Source organism: Gastrolobium bilobum, unplaced genomic scaffold, assembly GCF_033153095.1.
Source record: "Gastrolobium bilobum isolate Gb01-03AN ecotype WA unplaced genomic scaffold, APGP_CSIRO_Gbil_v1 utg30825, whole genome shotgun sequence".
NCBI lineage: Eukaryota > Viridiplantae > Streptophyta > Magnoliopsida > Fabales > Fabaceae > Gastrolobium > Gastrolobium bilobum.
The window spans coordinates 10,898-20,663 of record NW_026898314.1 but is presented as its reverse complement, the minus strand read 5'-3'; the positions used below and the strand labels follow the sequence as shown (position 1 = coordinate 20,663).

At 34.9% G+C, this 9,766-nt stretch overlaps 1 long non-coding RNA gene across 1 annotated transcript; it reads right to left on the bottom strand.

The window, feature by feature from the left end:
* Window positions 1–7,995: 7,995 nt before the first annotated feature.
* Window positions 7,996–9,127, bottom strand: LOC133314793 (uncharacterized). The gene is made up of 3 exons (XR_009752006.1): window positions 8,968–9,127; window positions 8,148–8,222; window positions 7,996–8,063 (listed from the first exon to the last, which is right to left on the bottom strand). It is a non-coding gene; the product is annotated as an uncharacterized LOC133314793 (long non-coding RNA).
* Between the last annotated feature and the right edge of the window lie 639 nt (window positions 9,128–9,766).

Genomic DNA, 9,766 nt, shown 5'->3' with positions numbered 1-9,766 from the left:
TGCAATCTTTGAAGCTGAGGAGAATCTGGCCAAGAACTTGGTCGCCAAATCATCCCAGTTGGTGATGCTTCCTTGAGGCAGTGACCGCAACCACCCTCTTGCTTCTTCCTTCATTGAACATGGGAAGAGTCTGAGCAAAATGGCATCCCGAGAGACTCCATTCATCTTCAAGGTGTCACTGTAGAGTAGAAAATTTTCAAGATGACTGTAGGTGTCTTCTGTGCTTCCTCCAGCGAAACTGATCTTTTTGAATCAGTTGTAACAGTGCTGGCTTGAGCTCGAAGTTGTTAGCATCCACGGTTGTTCTAACAATGCTTGCCGTCTGTGGAACTCGGGCTGGCGTCATGTAATCTCCCAAAGTTCTGGGAGGATTCTGAATTGCGTTGTTGTTAGCTATCGTTTCTTCCTTTGGTTCCATCGAGCTTGAAGCTTTTGCTTATTTTGCTTTTCTTCCTTTTGCGCTTTTTTTGAGTTTTCTGAATGTCTTTTCTATCTCAGGATCAAACTGCAAGGATCATGGGTTAACAGTACCTCGCATAAACTAAGAGTAAAAGATTATGCAGAATAACAGAAAATGTAGAAAACATAAAACAAAATATTTAAGCAGAAAATACTGAATGCATAAATGCAAAAACTTAAGCAGAAAAATTAATGCAGAAACTATTATTAATATTTTTTTCAAAATAAAAATAAAATAAAATAAAATAAAAAATTAAGAGTAAATACCATTTTTGGTCCCTAACAAAAAACACGCTCCCCACTTTAGTCCCTCACAAAAAAAAATTAGTCGGTTGGTCCCTAACAAATTCAAAGTGGATCCATTTTAATCGTTTTGAGGGACTAATGTGGGTCTTTTTTGAATTTGTGAGGGACCATGATTTCAACTAAATGGGTCCACTTTGAATTTGTTAGGGACCTCGAGACTAATTTTTTTTGTATGGGCACCGTGTTTTTTGTTAGGGACCAAAAAAGGTATTTAAAAAAAATTAAAATAAAATAAAATAAAAATTTAAATTTAAATTTAAATTTAAATTTTTAAAAAAAATTAGAAATAAAAATAAGAATAATATATATATATATATATATATATATATATATATATATATAAATTCAGAAAATTTAAATTGTAGAAAAATAAAAAGTCCAATCTAAAAGGCCTTTAGCTATTTCTAATATTGAAAGATCCAATCCCCGGCAACGGCGCCAAAAACTTGTTGCGACTTTAGCAAGTGCACCGGTCGTAAAAGTAATAAAGTGTACTAAGTACGAGATCGTTCCCACGAGGATTGAGTTTTCAAGCACTAGTTCGCTAAAAACGATTTAGTTGGACAATCAAGAATTGGATTTGAGAGAATTGAATTTGAAACAAGCAATAACATGCAATTTAAAAATTCTGAATTAAAAAGACAATTGAAAAAGATGATGATTGATTAAGAATTAAAAACAAGCGTTGTTAGGGTGTTGACTTCCCCCAATCTCCTCTGTATGCTATGAATTAAACTGTCAAGAATCTGCTCTTAATATAATGCCAATCAATTTTTTCTAAAGTTAATTAGGGCTCAATTCCTTGTTACCCTAAATCTATGTGATCTTGAAAGAACTCTAGTTCCTCGATTATTCCCCAAGAAAACATGCATTAAGATCAAGAATTTAAAGATTGCATAATTGCCTTATATATATCCCTAGATCAGAAGGATTATGATAAATTTACCAAGTCAAGGTTCATGCACCATGATCCCTATTGTCATATAATTCCCCTAAATCATTCTATAAGGATCAAACTCATAGAAAGCATTAAAGACGGATAAATTTATTCAATTATAAAAAGAGAAGAATTTAGAGACAATTTAATTCAAAGCATGATTCAATTGGATTCCATCTACCCCTATCTACATAAAAATCTAGCCTAGCATACTGAATTCAAAAGCAATAATAAAGAAAATAGAACCCCAAGCCTCCATTGGTGTGATGTTGACTTGGTTCCTCAGTGCTCCAACGTTCCGCAGCAGGATTCCTCCTTGTGCTTCAGATGCCTCTCCGTTCTTGAATTCCCCTTCAATTGGTCCCAAGGCCCTTTATTTATAGAGGAGAACATATCTTTTTAATTTCCATTCAAATCTTCGTGAAATCTTGTTCACATCTTGATTAAGATATACGATCTTCCTTGGGCCTGAAATTTTACGCGTCATAGCGTTTTAGCGCCCCTTAGTGTATTCTTGTATGCCTTAGGGTGTTTTAATGCTCATATGGGCGCTAAAACGCTCTCTTCGAAAGGAACTTTGTGTTGTCAAGGCGTTTTAATGCTCTATTGGGCGCTAAAATGCTCTCCTCTAGTGGATTTTTGCTATTTTGCTTCTTTAGAACATTTTAGCGCTCTTTGGGCGCTAAAACGCTCTCCATCAGCTTGTGAATTGCTTGTAACTTGCTTTGTTTGGACTTCCTTGGGTATTGAAACATCTCTTTTCGTTCCTTTGCTCCATTAAGCATTCTTTTATGTCAAAATACCTTCAAAATAGGCAAGATTACAACATGTTAGCTAAAAATTCCAAACTTTATGATTTTATAATGTAAAGCCCTAATTTCCATGCAATTCACTATGTAATTCTTGTATAAATTAGCCTTAAAACATGGTAAACCAAAGGTTTATCATGCAAAAACATATATATATATCATGCATGTTTGCTAACAAGTTTATTGGCCAGAGAACAGTATGATTTACACAAGTTTGCTACATACATAAGAAGTATAATGCTCTTGCCTTATACCCACACTAAGGGAATACAGTCTTGTGTAGCTCCACACTACACTCATGTATTAGCCATCTTGTGTGTAATACACAACATAACAAACATATATAAGAGTGCATCATTTCATCATCTCAAATAACAGATAAGCACATATACCATATAAAACTACCATCCTCCTCTTGGAGTATAGTGGAACAAATGGGGATTAACCCTGAGAAAATGAAACTTACCTTATCTGCAACATACTCCAATGAACTCTCAGCATCCAAAAGACCATAATCATAGGCCCACACAAAATCACAACCTATTTCAAGATATAAAGGCAATTAATAAATATACTTCTTTAGGACATTCTTTTATATAGTCTTTTACAAAGCCATTCTTTACGTAGGGACACCAACTCAAGGTGAGAGAAACTAAGTCCACTCCCTAAGGTCCCTTAACCTTAGAACATCACTTACAAGTACAATAGAGTCTATAATTCATTTCCTTGAAGAACATTCCAAAGAAATCAACTCTATTATGAATAAGACAACAAACTTCGCTTACCGTTTTTAAAACTGCAATTGCAAATATGTACAATTTTTTTGATATTTTAATATGTTAAACTAGACATTCTAAGCTTTCCAACAACATATTATATATCTCATTTGGAGTTGTATAACTCCGGTTATGTTTTTCACAAAGTGACTGCTGCAAACTAAATTTTCAGCAACCAAGTCCTGACTTCAAAATGACACTACGATCAAACCATTTATCCAATGGCAACAAAATTTTATAGAGTTGTATTCCTATGTGTTATATTCACATAGGTCTAAACGAAACTCGATTTGGAGCTCTGTAGCTTAAGATATCAAATATTTACAAAAATTGGTGTACTGCCATCAAAGATATCAAATATCCCACTATTCATATCTGGATATTTGTCATATAACAGCTATTTTTTGTCCAAAACATCATTTTTCATGATTTAATCAAACAAGGTTCCATTTTTAACATATACAGAAGTTCAAGCTACCCATTTTAAGCATGTTTACGCTAGCGGTCATCTTGGTTACTCATTTTTCTCATTTAACATGTCCAAGACTCATTCTTTTTCATAAAATCTAAGAGAGAAAGGGTGAGGCATATACCAAGGGCTTCAAAAATAGCTAAAAGAGTGATATTTCTTGCTTCTAGTCCACTTTAGTCCTCTGCCATACTAAGAGCATGAAAATGGATTGGTGAAGATGAGTTCTTTCACTACAAGGAGGCTCCTTGATAATCTAATCTCCCAAAACAAAGAGGAAGTGCTCCAACACTCACAAGGTAGCACCTTGAACCTTTCAAGAATGAGTTTCTATCCTACAAGTTGCTTGCTTTCAAGTGTTTGGGATTATCAAAGTGAGAGGAGATGAACAAAGGTGAAGTCTTGCTTGGTTTCCATGGAGGAACTCAAGCTTATTTGGAGAGGAAGAGAAGAGAGAAAACCTAAGTGTTGGAAGAAGGCAGGTTTCAAAATTAACCTAGGGTTTAGTGCCACTTGACTATTTATATAAGTGCTTCCACTTAGCTAACATTATTAGTTTAATTAGTTTCACTCTTCGTTTAACTCTAAATGTTTATATTCTTAACCTAGACATTTTTCTAAATATTATAATATTTTTATAATAATTTTCTAAGACACTTTACTGGTACGTGTTTTATACAGCGAAATAGCCAGTATTAGTTCTGGCATTACTGCTTATTACTTTTATACCAAAATTGATATTCTTAACCTAAATATTTTTCTAGGAATATTAATATTTTTATCACTATTTTTCAAGTTACTTCACTGATATCCATTTATACCGTGAAATACCCGGTGTTTGCACTTTTCTTTTGAAAAGTGACTTAATATTAACTTTTATAATCTTTCTATAATTGTCTAGAGTCAATTATAGAATTATTTCCTAACTCATAATTAAAATGTTTAAATTTCTAATTTAATGGTGTGGGATCTTACAAGTCAAATAATAAATTGGTGATACAAGTTGAGTGTATCTCTATAAAGGATAGCTCTAGTGGAATCGTTGATATTAAATATTATCATGAACGCATCTGATCTTCGGTTGGTTCAGATTACTCTATAAAATAGAAATATATAATATTTTCATGTGTTTTGATGGTTGTGATTTCTAGTATTTCTGATTAAAGTGAATTATTGAATTATTTGATTAGTGTCAATTTCTAATCATTTTGGTTTATGAGGATTGTTTATTGTTGATAATTTTGATAAGAGTTTCTCAAATAATATCAAATGATTGATTAAATAATAAAAGTAAGTAAGTAAAATATTAGATAAAGAAAGTAAAATATTTTGTATGTGAATACGACTGTTTGATGGTGTAAAATATTTATCTGTATTATCAAAGAGACTATCTAGTGTTGTCTATGTTCTATATTTTACATATAATGCAGGATGTGAACTCGTGGGTGGAGATTTCTCCATAAACCCCGAGCTTATTGAGATTTATTCCCACCCCGCGTTATGGGGACATATTTTAGGTACTTCTGATGTTGGAGATAGGTCCCTTGGTAAGAGGCCAACACGAGGAGATTAGGGCTCTGCATGTAGAGGATAAAGAAACAGTTACATGTTGCATAAAATTTTTGTCTATATGTTTTGATGACTATTTGTATTCATGTTTTGTAATTATCAGACAAATGTATATATGTAAATATTCTTTTTGAAAGGCCTATGTTGCCTATGTGAATATTTATAGAAGTGTGATAGAGATATGTATTTGTATATACATATTTATGTACTAGGTCAATGAAATGGCACAGAGCCATCTTGTGGTAGTTTGAATGGAATGAGTATTGTGTCTACCGGGTGTTAATTGTTATGTGGGAATTGATCCCTAGAACTGTCCCATAAACAACGAAGACACTGTCAAAATTTATAGAAAATGTAGCTGAATTACCTATGACTTTGATGAGTCATAGCTCACTCAAGTCTTAGTCAAATTGTAACACCCCGTAGTACTGCGGTTGTTAACATACATGATATTTAGCGTACACAGCGGAAGACTTTATTTTATTAAATATGAAATCGTTTTATAAAAATACGAGTAAACTTTTGCCAAAGCATTTTCTAAAAATATTTCGAAAAGCGTTCACATGATATATTACATTAGTGTAATTTAACATCGTGATCTACTAACTAAGTCCCATGAGCCATTACTAGTGGCCATTCACCAACCGGATATGACAACTGTAACAGCCCGTTGTACACCGATATTGTTAACATTAATTATGATATTAAGCGCAGTTACAATCACAACAATTCATTTATAAAAATGCGAATAAACTTTTTCCGATTATTACGCGAGAATTTAACACATAAAAAGCGTAATAATTAAAAGCTGTGACCGTAACCGTGAACTCTTGCGGAAGAATTATTTAAACTATTTTTATAACTTACATTACTTATCATAAGTTACTAAGGGGTTCCCATAAACCCACTTAGCCAATTTCCAATCTTTACGTTTTTACCAATTCGGACATGTTTCACTCTTAATTTTTCTGCGACCACACTGTTCGTAACCAAACTCTCTTCTCAGATTATATCTTTGTCTTACTTAATTCCCTTTTCAACAAGCTATCATACGCTCAATTTGGAGCTCATTTGCTCCGGTTATCGCCGTTAGAAGTTGGATAAGCAAATAGCCAAACAACCCCAAAAACAGCCCCAAACCACACACATTACTCGAATTACTGCACCCCATCCACTCATCCATTTGCTCTCCAATTTTTATCCTACAAACTAGACATCTCAAAATTCATTTTGATATATCACACACTTCATTTGACTGAGAAACGAAGCGGGAATTAATTTCCCAAATCCGGTCCAGAATCTGCCCCAGGTGCAGTGGCACATGAGCAGTCCGTGTTTCTCCATATTTTCAGGCCGAAGATCAACCCATATTTTCCTCAAATTTTGACACAAGGTAGAGGACATCTCAACCTTCAAAATGGCGTATGGCACGTCCCTATTGGACCTCTATGGAGGGAGATATGCTCTCCCGAAGTTCGCCTAAAATCTGTCAATTCTACAGAAAATTCGCCAGAGTTTCCTTTGTTTTTCCAATAATTCCAAATTTGTAAAAATCATTTAAACCTCAAATGTACCTAATAATCACATGATAATACAGTAATAATCCAATGAGTGGTACACACAAGGACCAAAAACGCCTTGGGGCACTTACAACCCAATCCAGTTTATAGTTATTAGGCATATAGTTCATATTAATCATCCTTAAGTAGTTGCAATCACGAATACCTTTTTCATGCATATTTTCATCATACATGTAATCATACCCTAAAATAGGCCTAAGGCTCTTCCATCATAAATAGTCATGCATCAATACGATTACAATATTGCTTTACATCTTACAACTTGAAACTTAAACTTCAACTTACATTCTTCCAATATTATAACTTAACTTCAAATGACAACATAACCAAATACATAACTACTAGACTTAGGCAAAATGGCATGAACAAATATGCTAATGAAGCTCATCCCACATACATAAGAGATGTTCATGCCCTAAGTCTAGCCTAGGCCACACGGCCAACAAAATGCAAAATATGAAGCACTCCACTGCTCACTCCGCGGGCCTCTTGCCCGCTGCTCCGGCTCCACTGCTACCTCCTGCAATAAATGCCCCGAGACAGGGTGAGATATACGAATATATCTCAGTAACCAAGAGGTTCTGGAGAAAACTCCACCCAATGGTTCACTTCGATGCATATCAATAGAATAAAACAACCACTTTGAAAACGGGATAAAGCAAGGGATTTAGAGAAATGGGGAATATAAAGATACAAACTACGACGATACGGGATGGTAACTCCAATTCCATATACGCCCTGGGCATATATAAGCCTATGGGTATCATCCAAGGTGTGTTCACAGAAACCACAACCATGATGCCCAAACCATCCAAAATGCCAAAGACATTCCTAGTGTGCTCCTACCCGGATCACACACCATGACACGCAGTCAACTGGAACTCCCTCCTAGAGACCTATCCAGGGGAAGTCCAAAACTGCCCGAAGGCTAATAAAACTGTCTACTGGCCAGAGACTCGGTACATAAGTACCCATAGCAATAATGCATGCATGCTCATGTGTTCTATACTATTCATACACACTTCCTACCGTTGCCATCAACTGGCAAGGTGGAACAGAAAAGGAGAACAAGCCCCAGTACCAAGAGGTTACCTCAATATGTTACTCCACTTAGCTCCACAGCAGCTTAGGTTCCAAGTTTGTTACTCAACAGAACGCCTACACATAGGACGTTCCCAATTACTCAAAACTCATACGAATGCATGCAATTTACAACAATACAAGCATGATTCAACCACTTACCTCAATCCCACTTGGTCCAGGACCAAGGGCAATCCACCGACTCACGGTTCGGTGTTCAAATCGACGTACGGCAACCTACAGTAATCATGTACGAATCGTCAGTACACGGCAATTCCATCAAAATACGAAAAACGTCAAATTTCACTCCTACACCTTGTAGGTTCGGCCTCTTAAGGCTTATTTCACAAATTATTTTTCTAAATTTTCTTTCTCATTTTATTATACTTCCACAGGTTGCCAAAAGGCCATACCAAGTGCCATTTTTCACTTTACGTCTTTTAAACAATGTTTTGCCTAATATTTTACTCTAGGATCCTTTATGGCAATTAACACCTTCAATCATTTTTCATTGATTCTACAACCTTTAAACCACCACACAACCCATCTAAGTACCATTTAGCACATCATACATCAGTCAAATAATTTCCAACAACATCCATTCCTTAATTTTCCTTTAAAGGCCGATTTGCACATAATCCATTCCAAGGAATTTTCACCCAATTTTAACTATTCCACACCTCATACAATCCCATTATATCAACATATAATCATACAACAACTCACCAATACAATCCTAACACATTTTCAAAATTCAAAGTCATGACAACCTCAAAATTTTCTAAGTTACAAAACAATATTTTTCACCAATAATTTTCATGGCATGTATAGCTCTAACACATCATTCTAAGACATTATCATCTAATACACATTTTCTATTTGAGCTCTCTAACATCACAAATCAAACAAGCCCTCTTTAGGGTTCATAAACAAATTCGAAAATAAATCTTCAAATCAATCCATGAGGGGTGTTGAAACTTACCCACAATTACGTCACAAGACTCCTCCTAGAACTCCACAAGCAATGGCTCAAGAAATCAACCCCAAAATCACAAAAATCCTAAGAATTTCGTGGCTGTATATGGCTCTTTTCTCAGCATAGAGAGGGTTTCAAGGGAAACTAATCGGTGGAACGGGTTCGGATGGTGATTTCCATCGAATTTCAAGACAAGAATCGTCCGATTCGGTTAAGAATTGATGAAGTTATGAAGAAATCAAACAAAACAAATAAAAAAAACGAAAATGGAAGGGGGAGGGCTGATCCACGGGGAAGAAGGGAGAAGAGGAGAGAGAATGTGTCATGTAAATGTGACTTTTAAGTCACTTATAAGCCATAGGTGGGTCCTACACGCGATTTAACTTTAATCAATCACTAATTTCAACCACAAATTCCTTACCTATGTATTTTTTTCGTTCATGTCATATTTTTGTTTTCTAAAAATACTGATAAAAATTTCACGCTTATCAGTACAATTATACGGCAGCATTTTTACACTGGAAAAATCACTATTCATCAATTTTTCCCAAATTTTCCTATCCACTCGATTTTTCGTTCTAAATCCATTTCCAGGGTTCTTTTTATCATCTGAGACCTTCTACTCAATTTTATCTTCCTAGGGTTGTGTGTATGGCTAATTACTGTTTTGCCCTTTCTTTGTATTTTCGCCTTATACTCAGGATTTTCACTAATCCTTCTCTTTAATTCTCATTTAATATTTTAATATTTAAACTTAGAAATGCGAGGTGTTATAATCACCCCACCTTTTAGAATTTTGTCTGCA